Source organism: Esox lucius, chromosome 21, assembly GCF_011004845.1.
Source record: "Esox lucius isolate fEsoLuc1 chromosome 21, fEsoLuc1.pri, whole genome shotgun sequence".
NCBI lineage: Eukaryota > Metazoa > Chordata > Actinopteri > Esociformes > Esocidae > Esox > Esox lucius.
The window spans coordinates 17,021,926-17,040,048 of record NC_047589.1 but is presented as its reverse complement, the minus strand read 5'-3'; the positions used below and the strand labels follow the sequence as shown (position 1 = coordinate 17,040,048).

Genomic DNA, 18,123 nt, shown 5'->3' with positions numbered 1-18,123 from the left:
GCTATTCTTCATTACAAAACAATCTAAACCATGTTAAGTAAAGTGTTCCACATGTTCCAGAAGTGAGATACATTCCCATGGGATATCGCTGTCACATGCCATGAAAGGTAATGGCTCAGTCAAAGTTAGACAATCGATGGCATTATATTCTCAGTCAATCATTTTGTTTCTTTGTGGGGCCAGAAAGAAATCCGTGCCCCACTGTCAATCAACTGGGAATGTTCCAAAAATTTCGAAACTTATACTATTTTGGTTCTCTTTCTCTCACCAACATATTAATCAGGCTAATTTCATTTTGGACTAGTATTTAAATTTAAAAAAAGGATACAAATTCTGTCAGTAATCGGCAAAATCTGTGCCCCCCTATCAATTGAGAGAGATTTTTACTAAAATAACTTCACGTAGACAAACCCCTGTGGGAATCGAACCTGCAACCTCTGGCACTTGAAGCACATCATTCTATAATCTGACCTACACAGGCAATATACTGTAGATTACTCCAGACATTTATGGGGTATATAATCATTCAATAAAACAGGGGGTACAGTCTCTGTCATCACATCGAGAGTATTAGTTAAAAAAATTACAGAACTTTTACTGTTATTGTGTCTACTGTTCACAAACACATTTATTGTGTTAGTGAGAGATAGAAAAAATCTGTGCCAACTGTGACAAACTGAGTGACAGTCGATTGCAAAAACTTGGTGTGAATGTGTTTGGTTACACCAGAGCTGTTATAAAGGGTCTGGAAACTATCATTTAATGCAATATGATGTTTCAGTTACATCTTTTTTATTTAAAGATTCTTATTTTTTTATTCTGCAGAACTGTGCAGCATAGTGTGTAGAAAACAGTCCTAATTTAAATGCTGAAACTCAAAGACACTGAGTTCTGCTATCCTCAAATATAATATTTGATATGTAAAACGTACCCTGTGGATTCAAACCTGTGGGGATTCATGCACCATTATGAGAAGAAGGTAAGTAATACGCCTTTGAGACAAATGGCAATACACTGTTTGTCATTTTAGCATATTTTGAGAACAGCCATACTGATGGAATTGCAACCACATTGTAATGATGAATCAATTCACATGTGTAAATAAGTGCACTGCATGGCACAACATGACTGATTCCATTGTTGATATGTTGTCAAGGATGGTAATCACAGTTTCTGGTAGTAATACTATGGGAATATATCTTATTTAGGTGTTTCTCACAACATTTGAATTGTCTTCTTATAGACGATTTGAACAGATCTCTCCAAAGCCCCAACACACGGAAACGATGACATGAATAGACAAGCACATAAATGTCACAATGTTTGGCCTTGAGGTAAGATAATCATGTCTTAAACATGCTTTCAGGCGAGAGGTTTGCCTTGACTTAAAATAGAGCAGTGGAAACACAAGCGCTCTAGAACACAATGGAAATGTTTTTTTTTTTCGTTTCATTGCTATCTTGTTCTCACAACAACCCAGCGACGTAACCATGGAAACAGGGGAGCTGCCATGACAGTGTGAGGAAATCGTCTACAGAGTTCTGGTGATTGCTGGGCTAGATGAGAGATTTGTTTTCCACTCTCTTACCAACCTTGGGAAATGTGACCACGATATGAACCATTTAAAGAAATGAAAGTTTCAGATTCAGTCAAGCCCTGTGGAAACGCGCCCCTTTTCCGATTTTTGCTATATTGGCAAATTTCTGGAATGATTCTTGTCGAATCTATGAAAAATATATATATTCAATTAAGGGAATCTGAATGAGTAAATCACACAAGATTTCACTATCTATATTTAATGAACATTATGCAATCCACAAGTCCCCCTGTAAAAATCAGCGAACAATATACACACATCCATTTTGCTATATTCCAGAATAATTCACTGGTTTTAAGCACAATTTTCACCATGTTGTCATGTAGGAAACCCTGCAATTCTCGAACAGCCGAGCACACTGGTTATTTTTGTGTTTCCAGTGTTTAGACTTTTATTATTATGATTATTATGATATGAGTTATTATGATTCACTGATTTCATTTGCGTCTCTCGTCTTCTCACTGTGTCTGTCATCTTCTCACCTGTTGTCTGTAGTCTTCACACCTGTTGTCTGTCATCTTCTCACCTGTTGTCTGTAGTGTTCTCACCTGTGTCTGTAGTCTTCTCACCTGTTGTCTGTCATCTTCTCACCTGTTGTCTGTCATCTTCTCACCTGTTGTCTGTAGTCTTCACACCTGTTGTCTGTCATCTTCTCACCTGTGGTCTGTAGTCTTCTCACCTGTTGTCTGTAGTCTTCACACCTGTTGTCTGTCATCTTCTCACCTGTGTCTGTAGTCTTCACACCTGTGTCTGTAGTCTTCTCACCTGTTGTCTGTCATCTTATCACCTGTTGTCTGTAGTCTTCTCACCTATTGTCTGTAGTCTTCTCACCTCTGTGTAGTCTTCTCACCTGTGTCTGTCGTCTTCTCACCTGCGTCTGTTGTCTTCTCACTGTGTCTGTCATCTTCTCACCTGTTGTCTGTAGTCTTCTCACCTGTGTCTGTAGTCTTCTCACCTGTTGTCTGTAGTCTTCTCACCTGTGTCTGTAGTCCTCTCACCTGTTGTCTGTCATCTTCTCACCTGTTGTCTGTCGTCTTCTCACCTGCGTCTGTCGTCTTCTCACCTGTGTCTGTAGTCTTTTCACCTGGGTCTGTCGTCTTCTCACCTGCGTCTGTCGTCTTCTCACCTGTATCTGTAGTCTTTTCACCTGGGTCTGTAGTCTCCTAACCAGTGTCTTGTTTTCTTCTTATCACCTGCCTATTTAGTCTCCCCAGTTTCTTGTCTCTTTGTCAGTCATTGTTTCCTATTATGACACAGTAAAGACATTTGTGACACTGTACTTGACCATGTTCTTGTAAATGATATGACAATGAGAGAAACTGGGCTAAGAGTCCAGACAAATCTGAGCCGGTTCAATGGAGCTTCAAATGTCCAGACTTAATTAAAAATATGTGACCGTAAACTGACTACTGACTACCGTGCTGACCACCCTCTTTTCTGTATGCATTGTCAAACACAGGACAGCAGTGGTGTTTTATATGAACTCAAAACTTTTTACCTTAAAATACACTTCTCTTTGTAGAATTGAAGAACACAAGTTGATGGTGTTAAACCATGCACGATTTCTGATGCTCAAGAACTGGTCATTGTGAATGTGATTTTTTGAAACAACCTTTTGTGTTTAGAGAAATCCGGTCTATAACAATAATTCAAGAGAATGGCATTTTTCAAAGTATACAGACTAAAATGAAAATCTCCTGTCCAGGGTAAAGCAGAATAATTTAATTTTTTACTATTATTCTATACCTGTCTAAAAACAATTCCTTATTCTTTCTGTATTAGGCACAATTTCAATTGTTGGTGCATTACAGGGCAAAATACATTTTTTATAATTAGTTATGAACTCCTTCAACCTGGTTTTTTAACTCTTAATCAGAAACCTCCCTAAATTACTAAACACAACAGAGCACTTTTTACACATCTGCTTATCATACACAATGAACACATAACAGTTGTTTAGTTTAATAAACCAATGTTTTTTTATTTTCCTCTACAATACAGCCGCTAATGTGTCCTACTTTTGTGACCAACCTCTTCCAATGCAAATGAATACTACTAGGTTATCTGGCACTTGACAAACTTGACAGGACACAGTTGTCCAGACCCTTCCCCCCGTCTCAGTCCCAAGTTTTACATGGTAATAGTTTTGTGCTTGGGGACTAGGGTCAGTCAGAGTTACATGCTAAGGTATACTATTGGATTACCAAGGAATGCTTTTTCATCCATGTTAAAATTTGTGTTGCAGATCTAGTTGCGCTGTAAATATTTCCTGTTGCTTTCTCCTTGGGGTCTCAGGCTAGGTATGTGTATCTTTTTGATACAGGATATCTAAATGCATACTCCGCTACAGTACTGATGTCAGACCACCATGTGTTCACCCCAATAATATTTTTTTCCACCTTGCTCTTTTGGACAACAATAAGCCAGTAAGATATTATGCACATGGATGAAATGTTACTTTGTACTGAAAAGAAAAACAATGTTGATTAACAGACATTTCTAAAAAAAAATGCCGTTGCCTAGACCCTACAGCTAAAACTCCAAAAGACTTCTGAAAGATATTACAATGCCTGGATTGGTATTTTACATATCAGCTAACCACATCAAATCGCAGTCAGTCAGCCAATGACACAATCAATGACGTGGCACACAACCATTGGTGCTTACAATGACTAAGCAGGGAAACAACCAATAGCTAATATGTTGGGGTGGGAGCTAGTGTATGGTTTTAACACAGAAGTACAGTCCCAGAAACAGCACTGTCCAAAATGCAACAGTCCATCTTCAGCTGATTTGTTTATGAATTATTCAGACATGCTCTGTTATGATTCAGATAGCAAGAAAGGTATGAAGGAATTATGTTTTTTAATGAAAACCGTGCTATCCATTTCATGAGGCTGACAGAAATCCAGATCCACGGGGGCTCTGCTAGTCATTCAGTTCCTTGAAAATCTAGGTCAGCCAATAGTAGAGCAGTATGAGTTTATTATGAATGAGAGGAAGACACAAAAGTCACCCAAGCACCACTAGGGTTTCAGTTCCATCTGAATAACATTTTAACTGAGAGAGATTTATAAATAGAGAAAGAGGGAGAGAAACAGAAAGAGGGATAAGGAGTATTTAAGGGAGATTGTTTAGAGAGAGAAAGGGAAGGGGGAAGTAGCACTAGCTTATGAATAAACTGGTAGTATATTTTGTATATTCCACATCTAATTGTATTCACTGTTCAAACCAATGCAATTAATAAAGAAATACCTGTTTTCCTTTGACAATCATTTCTAAGTCTGGAATGAGTGAATATTTTAAAGCAAGAATGAGCAGTTTAAATAATTATTACTTCTCTCCTCTTGACAAAAAGCAAAGGGACTGGACTAGACTGTAATGTACAGTATATTCAGTGTCTAGGCTTATTGTAACAGGGACATTTGTCACATTTGTCACAGCATCGTCTATCCAGTCATTTCATATACGAAAGGCTACAGTACTTACCAAAATTGTCTGTGATTTCTTGCTGAAAAGAAGTAAGTAATTTTAAATGAATGATAAATACAATAAAACAAAAGCAGAACGGTATATGATTTGCCAACTCATTCTTCTGCAGACTCCAGACAGGCAAACACTTAACCCTGCCAACCGCGCTTCATTTTTATTCTCCCATAAGTGTGTTGACTGAACTGAAATTTAGAGTAAGAGTGTTGATCTAGGATCAGATTCACCTGTCCATGAAAATCAATTCATCTGATCTAAAAGGCTGAAAACATAATTGATGGGCTACGTTAGGACTTAAGTATTGAGCACAAACCAGTCCTACAGAAACAGACCTCCGTTCCTTATTGGCTCCAATAGTTTTAACCAGGCCCATAGGAGTCAGCTTTAAAATAGTTCACTATGTAAAGGAAATAGGGTGCCATCTGGAAAGCACAGCAGGACTTCAAAACCAGATGCCTCGGTTTACTCGTCTCCCTTGGGCCAGCCTCACGGGAAAGTCGAATGTCGAAGCAATTGGGAGAATAACATCCAGAATCAATGGCTATAGGAGGATGGAGAACAATGCAAGGGTTTTTTTTTAAAGAGAAAGGGGATTAAGAGGGCATGATTCACATTATATTCTGCAACCTTTACCAGAGTACCGGCTTACGCTATCTAAGCTCTCATGTTAAATGATCTGAGATTTTATCCAATGAAATACTTGTTCAAATGCGACAGGCAAGAGGCTTGAGACACATCAGCTAAGAAATCCGAATAGGCCAGAGGTATTCGTGCATCCTTGATGTTACAGTGGACTTCCCCAAACAAGTCTGCCCAAATGCCCTGCGTGCAAAAGCCTTTGGACGAGGTTACAGCTGAGTGAACTTCTAGACCTTTGGAATACATTGTGACTGTGGACGTTTCCACATTAAAAAAACAACGGGAATCGCAGTCAAAGCCAATGAGAGCATAGAGGAAGGGACACTACGTAGACATGCATGAACAGACACGCTCACGCAAACACACAGGGACACATGTTATGTAAGAACATGCATGCGCACCCTTTTACTCGTTCATACACACACATAAGGCACACACTACAAACGTGCACATGCAGAAGCAATCTCAGATACAAGTTCTGACTAGTTAGTGACTACTCTCGCACACAGACACACGCATGCACACAGGAACACATTGCGGAAACACACACGCAGACACAATGTAGGTCACGCACATTCACATTATGCGGTGGAAGCTGTTGTTTCAAGCTCTGGCAGGCAATCCATGGTGACCGTTCGCCTCCTGGTCTCATGTCAGGAATTTCGCTTGCCATAACCAGGGAAGATGAGCGGTGGCACACAACTTATCACCGCTGCTCTGATGGGCACTCCATTAAAGTATGTCCCAAATTCTGCATATTCCCTACAAAGTGCACTCCTTTTAACCAGATTCTATAAGGCTCTAGTATTTCACTATCACTATTATATGGTGCCAGTTGGGAGGCAGACACTGTGACATTTCTTGCAGTCAATAGAGGCATTTACTGTATGTCCTTCCTGTCGATATATTAGCATGGCATGACATTTAAATCAGTTAATTGAAACGGCCTACAGTGAACTAACATTAAATCAACTGGATATTCTACAGATGTATAGTTAACCATGTGTGACTCAGTTTAGAGGCAGAGAAAGAATTAAAACATACATTCCTTCTCTGATTGGGGTACAATTGATTGGGGTATATTCAGAGGAAGAGAGAGAGACAGAGAGACACAGGGAGACACAGGGAGACAGAAGCAAATAGAGGAAAAGAGAAAGCTGGCAGATATTGAGTGATAAGAAAGACAAGTATGAACCTTTGCCTTTCTGCCCCTCCCTCAGGGCTGGCAAATGGTTCTTCAACAAGACAACCCCGCAACAATAAAACGCAAAAGGTCCAGCAAAGACAGTACAAAATTGAGATTTTCAAAAACTATTTCCCCAATAGAAGTACTTCATTGAATGTGCACACCGCTCAAATTCTTCTCTGGACTTCAAATGTAAAAAAATCATGGAATCCTGTAATAAGGGACTTCATGGACACCAGGTGTGTGTAAATAATGATGACCAGTGCGCTCTGGACCTAGTAGCGTACGAGTTGAATGCCAGTAGCGTAGGCTACATAATAGCAAATTAAGCTAGCTAAGCTGATGCGCAGAAACATGTCGTGGGGTCTACGTTTTTGTAATTCCGCTGTAACTCTTATCCAAAGTGACTCACAGATAACCAAACAGGGACCGTTTGGTTACAGAGAGAGACTATGCCAGAGCTATCGCTGTCTGACTCACCACCTGATGATGACACACCAGCAGGTTGGAGAGGGATCCTACCCTGACTAGACCTGCCACACTTCAATGAGCCTGACCCCATTCATCCTGCAATTCTCCCAGTCTAGATCTCTCTCACCCACTCACTCTTTTTCCATCTCTGTTTCTCTCTCTCTCTTTGTTAGTCCTTCTAATTCTCTATACTTTAAGTCATGTTACTTTGCTTCTTAATTTTCTAAATCTCACCCAGCCTTTTCATGCCTGTCTCTCTCTCTCTTTGCCTCTCTATGCCTCCCCATTTCTCTGTCTGCCTCTCTCTCTCTCTGGCTCCATGCTTCTCTATGGCAACCCCCGGCCTCTCTCTGACTCTCTCTCTGGTCCCTTTCCCCCTGTCTGCTTCCCTCTGTCTTCTCTCCACAACAGTGAACAAACCCAGTCTACTGGAGCAGTATGCCTCTGACTTGTCTTCTCCAATTAGCACACAACACAACAGTCCTTTCATATGTGTGTGCTTGCTACAACAAATGTCAATCCGCCACCACTGTCAAAGCCTTTTCTGAATATCTTAAACTGTCTTCTGACTAGAACTGTCTGACTACAGCTCTCTGTCAAACAGTTGGGGGTAAAATTGCTTTGAAACTAGTTTGACCTTGACCCGTTGTTCTGACACCTTCTTTGGTCTGTGAGCGATGCAAGAGACGAGGTGACAGTAGTGTGAGAGCAGCGAAGACAGAGGTGGGGAAAGAAGAGATTAAGAAATGAATGTGACTTCAGAACGACTGCAGCCCCACAGAGTCCTTACTCGTCTGTTATAAATGGTCGGTACATTTCCATAGGTATTATTATTATTATTTATTACTATCATCCCAATCAGTCCATTCTGCATTAGAACAGTTTCATGTGTGTTTGAACAGGCAAGGGTGAGGCTAATGGTGCTGATAGAAAACCCCTGCAATTTGGCATGCTATTTGTGCAGGGTAAAGATCATAGAGAGACCACTTCTATCAGAGAATGAGAGGATGTAATTAAAGTAAGGTATAAGTGAAATGTCAGGTCTATTCGTTTTAGTCTATATCTCTGTGTTAGCCATTTTAAGCTTCCTGGTTTTTTTTGTTCACACATACGTGTGAAATACAGTAACTGTTCCTTTCTATTTTCTTCCTGGTCTAATCAACAATTTTTTGTTTCTTACACATGGTTCTTATTCTCTATGTCTGTATGATCTGTATTCATCTGGGATTGTTCATTCTGAGTAATTTTTGTTTCAGAATATTTGTATTTCTTGGCATTCTACTTTTAACTGCACCTGTTATATTGTCAGTTATTACTGTAGAGCAGTGGTATTCAAATATTACCCAACAAGGAATCTCTGAGTTTTCTGTTCTAGTTCATCAATTATTGCAACTGGTGTCCCAGGTTGTATGTGCCGGATCAGAGGGTTACATTTGGGTTATAAACATTTAATTCACTAGAAACCTTGAATTTAATGAGTCAGTGACATGATTCGTTGTGATACACGGCCATCTAGTGGTGGCACAGGATCAAGGCCTGGATATATACACAATTTATCTTTTAACCTTCTCTGGGAAACAAGCTCCATATATTTAAACTTCTACAATTACAATCTCCTATTAATGGTTGGAAGGAAGAAATACACATTTCATTAGTGTTTGTGTTTCTAAAACCATTCTGAATTAGTAATTGTTGTTAACGTGACCAAAATAGGCTATGATTAAAATGTGTCTCTTGTGTAAACGGCATCCACAATTTGGGTGGCTTTCTTTGTAAGTGATGAAATGCAGGACACACACATCATAATCCTTTAGATGAGTTGCCAGACTGGGTAGGTTGCCAGGTAATTTTCCCAAAGTGGGTACTCAGTTAATCATTGCCAGGCCAATTGCAATTTCGTATAATGTATTCAGCATTGCAATCTTCCAAACATCTCCAAAGCCCACGCACACTTGCACCTATATACATGCACAAACACACACACACACACACACAAACACACACGCACACACACCCCTCCTCCTTTCCTCAAAGCCCTGAAAAGGAACACACAGAGTTTAATGAAGCTACTGTAATCAAGGACATCTCAAAGAGGTTACATTATTTTGAAAGATGTTATGATAATATACATTTCAGTATCAAAACTACTTGGTAGGTTCGGTTGGATTTGATTGTCTAACTGTACTGAATTTACAAAATGTTTTCCTTTTTCTTCTTCATAACAATCATTCTGTTACACCAATCCTGAAAATCTTCCAAATTTGACCATGGTGGGAAATATTTGCCAACTGTATTCTGAAAGCTCTAACCAAAGCTATGTTGACAACAAAGCCGATACAATTGTTTTTGGAAACCAAATTAGTGATGAGGTTCTGCCTTCGCCTTAATATAAAGTCAGAAGCTAGGTTGACTAAAGATTTGGGTACATGCTCGTATCTGATAGTCCCTGGTTCTAATCCTTCTACCACCAAGATGAAAGCTATATTGTTCGGTCCCTGGTCACGACAGTTAACCTTTATTGCTCCTCCTCTCCTGTAACATTCCCTCAGGTCATTCCTGTAAATAAGAATGGGTTCTCAATCAAAAAACTCTTCAGGTTCTGGTGCATGACATGTACTTGAATGAACCAATCACAAAGTTTGGCAGAGATGATTATCAAATAATTTAACTCCTGGCTGGGGAAACTCAAAAAGCAACACAAACATTGTTTACTTTGTAGACTGTTTACAAGCAGAACTAACTTTTTCCCATTCTTCCAAAAATAGTGTAGCTTGCTAACAACATTTACTACAAACTGTGTAATGATACGTGCTTGAATCAAGTTACACCTTTCCATTAGCAAGACAATTAATGTTGTTAGCCAGAAGTAGTAAGCTAGAAATGTTAGCTAACCTCCATGCTAATGAGGATGTAACGTGACTTTAAATGTTTGTTCACCAGAACAATATAATGTCCTTGATGCTTGCATAACTGTCTGGCTAAATTAACAGTTGACAACAAATGGTGTAATATTATACTGTATGTTTTTAGCATTTACCCACTAATGTTAGCAAATAGTTAGCTACAACTAAGACAATGCTAGGCTATTATTAAAGCCTATATTGGCACAACTCAGTCAAAATAGCATTAAATATTAATAATAGTGCTTACTTCAAAATGCATAGCTAGCAATGAAATAAAGGGACATTATGTACAAATTGGAAAAGGAAATGTCCATACTGTATTTGCTGCAGTAGCAGTAGAGTTAAAAAAATGTAATACAATTGTTTGTCAATTGAATGCACATTGTATTCTGTTGTCAAATGGAAAAGTGTCACCCTCACTCTCTCTCATTGCCATTACAAGAACATGCTTTCATCCCTCCTCAAAGAGCAATGGCTGATGGCAGTATATTCCTGTTTGCTAAAATTCTACAGTTAACTAAATTTCTGTTCAAGTAAGAGACTACGCATTGAATAGTGTAGGGAATAATTGTGCTATCTACATTGCTTTATTAAAACAGAAAAAATACATGTTTTACAACCTCTGCAAGCTAGTTAACCAAAAGTAAAATTAAAATGGAAAGTTGGTTTGAAAGCGCTGTTGCTGTAATTCACCTAAAATCACAACACCTGGTGGGAGCAAAGTTGAAAAATCCCACTAACATTTTGCAAAGACAAACATTTTAGAAAATGCTATACCGCTCTACACTAGCTAGCTAACTTAACATCTGACAAATGCATACCTTGAATCTTTATAAGGTTAACATTGCAGAGATGCTGTCACTAAATTAAAAGTGATTGCTTTGGAAAGCAGTCTGTGGTAGATCAAAATGTTTCTCTCCCATGCTACTTTTTATTAGCTGTGGAGAGAGTTGGTAGTGGACACAGGAGTCTGGAGGTGTCGCAGCAACAATGTAAAATGTCAGGACTAAGACCTGCTATCAAAAAAAAAAAGTTGATTATTTGCATAATTGTTGTTTTTGGTTTTGGTAAGTAATCTGTGTGAATGGACGTAATGATTAGGGTTAAGTCACTGAATGTGTAAATCCCTCCACGTCAGAATGTCCGTCTGGAGCAATGCCGATAAGAATGGGCTGAACATTTGTGAGTATGAAAGGGGAGGGGAACATTTCCACATTATGTTTCAGGAAGAATGCTGCAAGTGCTATCTCGGGGATCAATATGGCTTCATCATGAAAACTGTAAAGAATTGAGAAATAAATAGATCATACAGTCAGACGGTTAGTTAAACGTAATCTCAAATGGCTCCCTAGTCATTATAGTATGTACTACTTTAGGAATAGTGTGCAATTTATGGGTCATTTTGTGTGGTACCACAAAAACCCAAAAGAGAAATCAAAGAAAACTTTACCTTTGGTGTCATGGCCAAGTATTTACACTCTCCTTGGCGTATTGCTCCGATTAACATGTCATTTAACATGTTCAAATGTGCCACTTATAGTGAGCCCTGTCTCTCTGTAAGTTGCTTACTCCATGTACATATTTGCATGTCAGAGAAATAGTACTTCATTCACATTTATGATGATAAACAGACTGTGGGGAACAGTAGCCTTCACAAACAGTCCCAGGATGGGGATGCCATGCTTGTCATTATATTACATTGGCAGCCTCAGAAGAACAAATGTTTTAGACAGCACATCAACTACTGGGTCAATAATGTAGTTGATAGATTGTCAGTACGTTGTCTGTTCACCAGTCCCTCAGTCTTCCTATCGCTACTGCTGCTCTCTGGGTGTCTGTCTCACTGTCACACAAGAAGCACACATACACGCACATGAGCAGACACGTAATGCACGTGCACACAAACACACCCGCAGCACACAGTGTGCACATCCACACACACACACATACACACTTATACGTACAAGCATTTGTCAGCTGGGTATGATAATGATTATTTCTTCATGGAAATACACTGGCATCCCCTACAGTGGGTTGTAGAACACTACCCCAGGGAGACATTGGGCACTGTGCTACATTCTTCTTTAAGTAGGTCAGTTGAGCTCAGTGATAGAGTAACTATACGGGCACATTGAGCGTGGAGGTCCAGAAACGCCTGACGAAAAAGTATTTGACTGACCGTCAACATTTCATATAGGGCAATACAGTGTAAGCCTGGTAAGTCAGACTGTCCAGAACAGCCAATAGAGCAGGAATCCATCGTCTGTTTATTGTGAGTGAGGGAGGTGTAGCATCACGTTGTTGAGGGTACATGAACGTGATGGGAAATGTAAGTCTTAAATGTAAATGGGTCGAGCTGTTGTCCCTTAATGAGGAACGAGAATATGCGGGAGAGCATTTTTTTACCCCGACTTGCATGCTGAACCAGACAAATCTCACCACAGTGCACATTGGCGCATTCCGTCTGCAAGTGACTGTAGTGGGCGCTGTTGAGCCGTGTTTTCCCCTGGGTCTTAGCAGTGCCAGGGTGGTTTGACGTCTTTGTCTCAGAGCTGTTGTGAAGCTCAACAGTAATGGGGTTTGGAGAGGTCTGGAGTGCCTCCGTCGACCCCTCCCCCCTGTCCCTCTCTTTGCACATCAATTTAGAAAGTAAGCTCGCCCACAGTGCTGCTGTAAGTGTGTGGAGTAGGGGGCGAACGTGGGCGGGTGGAACTGGAAATCTTTGTGTGGGTTGCTGAGTGCTTTGGTGTTTAAGGGATGGAAAAGAAAGAGGTTTGGCTTTTAGAATACAGTAATAGAATATACGTCTAGAAGCTATCTCTATGTGCATTTTTTTCCCCAGCACTAATGTATATGTCCACACTCTGGAAGTGTGGATATTAGATAAAAAGAGGGATGCAAAGAGGAAGGAGAGAGAGGAGAGACGGGAGACAGTGCTAGCGGGTCCCTTGGCTCTCTTGAGTGTGACTTGGCTCTGTGTGGTGTGGTTGTCAGTCTTCGGTGCCTTGTGAGATGTCTTTCTGCTGAGGGAGCTGCTCTCCTCTCCTAACACTCCCTCCCTCCCTCTTCCGTTCTCTCCGTCGGTGCCTAGCATTTGTTCTGTCTTTTAGCTTTGTCGGCTGTCTCCATGTTTGTCTGTCTTTCTGTGAGTTAAAAACAATTCCCCCCACCCCCACTCCCCTACCTTGTTCCTAGCCGGTAAAGTGTCGATTCGTCTGCTTTATTTTTAAATTATTCTGGCTACACGCACCTAAGCACTGACAGGCTAAAGAGCTTGGCAAGAAACGTTATTCTCTTTGTAGCAGACACTTGTTGGCATGAATTGAATGCATTATGGTTATTTCCGTGAGATGATAACTGACCACTATCAATTTAATTGTAGGGCACTTCAACACTGCTATCTCACTGAGAAGCAGTCAAAACCACAACATGGTGAAAACATGAGGAGGCTAATATAGCTGGAAGGACAAAAATCACATAATAATCTATATTTCTTTGTGACAATTCTACATTTTGTTCTTCATAAGTCTTGAACTTTTCTCCAAACCATGTCAGTGCTTCTGATTGGTTCAGTTGTTTCCAGGGTGATTACATTTCTTTCATGGCTCCACACGACATACTTTGTGTGGGAGGCCCCAAATGTTCTCCTCGTGATCCGTCCAGAGAGGTGCTCTAATCAGACATGTATTTCCATTCATTAGAGAGGGAATGGGGAATATGTCATGTTTGAAAAGGGTGGCGTGTTTGGAGGCGAAAGTACTGCAGGAATGTCTTGACCTTTCCCCTTATACCTGTCTGTCTGCTTTCCTGTCTGCGTCTCTGTCCCAGCCGTCCTCTCTCTGCCTATCTGTCGCTCTTCCTCCTTCTCTCTCTAAATGTATCTGCCGATCTTTGTGCTATCCTGCTGGTCTGTCCTGTCATCCTGTCTCTGTACTGGTGTCTCTCCCTCCCTCCCTGCCTGTCTGTCTGTGTGCCTCCCTCCCTGACCTCGTCAATCTGTCCTCTCTCTCTTCTGCGTCGGTGGCGCTGACCAGCTTGCAACCTGTTTAATTAAAGTCCTGAAGAATGTCTGGCTCTGGTGAGAAATAGGCTAGAATGACCTGGTGTGAGAGTATGACATCATCCAAAAAGACCTTGTTTTCCATCGTCAGTCAACAACTGTTGAACCCTCACACTAACTTGTTAGAACTTTGGTTACATTTTGGGGGAAATATATTCCCCAGAATAAACTGAAGGTATTCCACCCAGTCAAGACACAAATATGCATAATATATTACCCAGACAGGCTAACAAACCATCCATCTGTTTTTTCACACCAAGAGATCAGAGAGAGCAGATAACCATCAGTAAGTCCAATGTTATTTGATCTATGCTAGAATGAGAGGATGGCCAGGGTAATCTGTTCTCTGTAAAGTATTAGTTTGTGAGTGACGAGCCGGTTGGACCTATCTTTAGAATGGGAGCTGGAGGGGGGGAGCTCACAACTTGGAGAGGGTTCAGCTGGTTGCCATGGAGACATTTATACCTGCCGGAGGCAAATCTGTAACAGTTAGTGTTAGCAATGGGTGGATGCCGTGTTGAGCACTTTTCACAAGAGTTTAGACGGAAATAGGTCAACTGGTACTACAATCTTACTGGTGAAGTCAGATCAATTAGCAGTCAACAGCTAGTGTGAGCAGCGGCTGAAGTTGTGTGTGGCATCTTTAGCCTCGTACTGGTTAATTTAACGCAATTTGGCATTAAGGAAAATGGTACGGCTGTTCTGTAAGAGAGTCACCGGTCATAGGTTTTATTGTATTGTTCCCCTACCGCACTCATTGGCCTAGTTAGCGGTCACACCCAGACAGAGCACGCTAATGGTTCATCCTGACAGCAAAGCACAACGGAGCTCTTTTTTCGAGCTAATTTTAGAGTGGAGCAGTTCACTAACTGTGCGACAGCCCTGATGCCTGTGCATGTCCGTCAGGGGCAGGGACAGCTGATCAAACATGCACCGGGCTGGCTGACAGACTCACACTAAACACCTGAACACCTTTTATATGGATCAGAGAGACATTGTGTTGCTGTGGTCCTCTCCGTTTTGCCTATTCGTGTGTGTGCGCGTGTCTTTGTACGTGTGTATATGTGCGTGAGTGGAAATGTAGCCATTGTCAGGGCATTGATATGCTGGGAGGCACATGGTTTAGAAGCTTCACTGTGACAGGCTTACATGGTGCTGAGGGGGTTGTTCCTCGAAGAGGGAGAGAGAGAGTGAGAGAGAGAGAGAGAGAAGCAGGGCATTCCTCCAGTCAGAGCTAACCCTATCTCAACCCCCAGCCTACCTGCTATCTGCTCACAGAGACCAGTGATGCCGGATTCCACCACGCTGTGTTGAGAGTGAGCTCCTTCTGCTTCTAACAGACACACATCACACACACCACACAACTGGTCTTCTCAGCTAAAACACCACCGGTGAGTCCTCTACCTAACCTCTGCTGTGTTTGACTGTAATTCATTCTGGGCTGTTACATTTTCGAGTTGCAGCAGGTTTGCTGTGAGTGGACTTTTGGACATGGCTCATAGGCACCACTGTAACTGGTATGTAGTACTGTAAGCATCATAACACCATTGTAGCTGGTTCGCTTTGTTTGAAAGACAAACATTCCTGTTTCTGTCCAGAGGTAGCTAAGGCTAACTCTACTCTGTTGTTGTTGTACCAGGTATGCCCGGGGGGTCTCTTGATTGTGTAATCTTTTAATCTGTATAATCCTGGACTTTGATAACCCGGCCATCCAGCTCTGCCTGTGGGTGGGTTCCTTCAGCCGTGCTGTCAGTCAGTTTTAACAGGTCTGGAAATTGAGCAACAACACTTTCACTCCTAAACCCGATCTAAAATCCTAGGGATTCCCTCTCTAACTACCTGGATCCAGAGTCACTTACAGAGATCCTCTCTGTTCGGTAGTACCTGATCAATCCATCTACCACTGGGTGAGAGTGTAATTATAATTAGAATAAATGTTAATACTATGTGTTCTTGGACACAAATACACCAACGCACATGCCATCACACATACACACACAAATACACACTTTGTAAGCATAGATGAATACCCATCAGTATGTACACCCACACACTGGATGTCTTCGGCTCAGAGAGATTCTGGAGTTGACTGAACTTCACACTGCAGTATAATGAGTATATTGTAGGTACTCCATACTTACCCTGCTAGAGATCACCCATTAGTAACATGAAGATACGCTGAATTTGAGAAAGCTTGCTACAGCAGAAGCAGGAAATATGAACAGTTTATGTGGATCAGAATTAATGAAAGGTATTTTATGGAGGATAACACTGTATTTTATGGAGAATAACATAAAGTCTGACATTTTACAGTCAGGAACACTAATTCCAAACTTTAATTAATATGTACAGTTTCAGCCCTCTAGTGTCTACAAGGGGAATAGCAGAAACATGAAAATGTTTTCCTTATAAGCCTGTCTGTTGTAACAATAACTGCGTTAACAAACACTTTTTGTATAACTGTCCTAGGCTAGTAGTGCTACAGACATTCTTCTTCAGAGATTGACATATAGCTTACCTGTGAAGGAGAAATATGGACAAGAAACATATCTTAATAACCTGGTATAATTGAGTTTTACATGTATGAATGTATTTGCGTTTCTCCAGGGTTTTAAACAGAATTTCTTTGGTACTGGTTATACTTTTGTTAATTTTGTGTAGTGCTGCTGTAACCTGGGGATACAGTGTGTGTTTTGGTTTGAGTAGGTGAGGGGGGATGGCCAAGATATTGGATATTTATGAAAAGAGGCATCATTCGCGTTTAGTCCAAATCTGGCCATTTGTGTCCAGATACTGTGTTTGACAAACACATGCATGGACACACACACACGGATTCACAGGCTGCAAGTAATATGTCTACAGTACGTCCAGTAAATTCCCACGCTGGATTCAGTACTAGAGAGACAGATTAGGAACCCTTAATCCTGTGAAGATCAGATTAAGGAGGAGAGATTACATGGTGTGCCTTTCTGGACTGTGACGGAGACCAGTCTGCGATAGCTGTAGGTCAGGTCACTGTGGCTCGAGGCGTGGTTCAGTTTCTGTAGGTAGAGGTGGGTTAGTGGGGCTAGACGTGGGGGTCAGTTCACTTTGACTGGTGGTGGACAAGGGTGTTTCCTGGTATAGAAACAACATGGACAATTTTTGTAATATTACAAAAAAAATAATGGTCATAATATTCCACTAAATGGGATTTTCTTTTGTTTTACTAAACTAATGCAACAAATTCTAACTTGTTCCAACTAATAAAATACATTTCAGGATTATCCTGGAATCCTTCAGTAATTAATCCTTTTAGCTGCATATAACTACAATTTATTGTCTTGAGACAACAACATTTATTGTATCTCTTGAGACCATATTGTATGTCATGAGACCATATATTGAACGAAATTTTACAATTTTGACAATATCTCTTTAAGACCATACAGTACATAAAACAAAATATTACTACAGTGAGGGAAAAAATATTTGACCCCTGCTGATTCTGTACGTTTGCCCACTGACAAAGAAATTATCAGTCTATAATTTTAATGGTAGGTTTATTTGAACTGTGAGAGACAGAATAACAACAAAAAAATCCAGAAAAACGCATGTCAAAAATATTATACATTGATTTGCATTTTAATGAGTGAAATAAGTATTCGACCCCTCTGCAAAACATGACTTAGTACTTAGTGGCAAAACCCTTGTTGGCAATCACAGAGGTCAGACGTTTCTTTGCACACATCTTAGGAAGGATTTTGTCCCACTGATTTTGTCCACTTGGCAACTCAAA

The 18,123-nt window shown here is 40.6% G+C and overlaps 1 protein-coding gene across 1 annotated transcript in view; it reads left to right on the top strand.

Moving 5' to 3' along the window:
* The first annotated feature begins 13,039 nt into the window (after nucleotides 1-13,039).
* The window catches only part of palmdb (palmdelphin b), a 31,469-nt gene continuing 26,385 nt past the window's right edge, over nucleotides 13,040-18,123 (top strand). The window contains exons 1-2 of the mRNA XM_010891126.4: nucleotides 13,040-13,057; nucleotides 15,602-15,736. The gene's annotated coding sequence lies outside the window, so the exon portion shown is untranslated. The remainder of the gene's footprint in view (nucleotides 13,058-15,601; nucleotides 15,737-18,123) is intronic.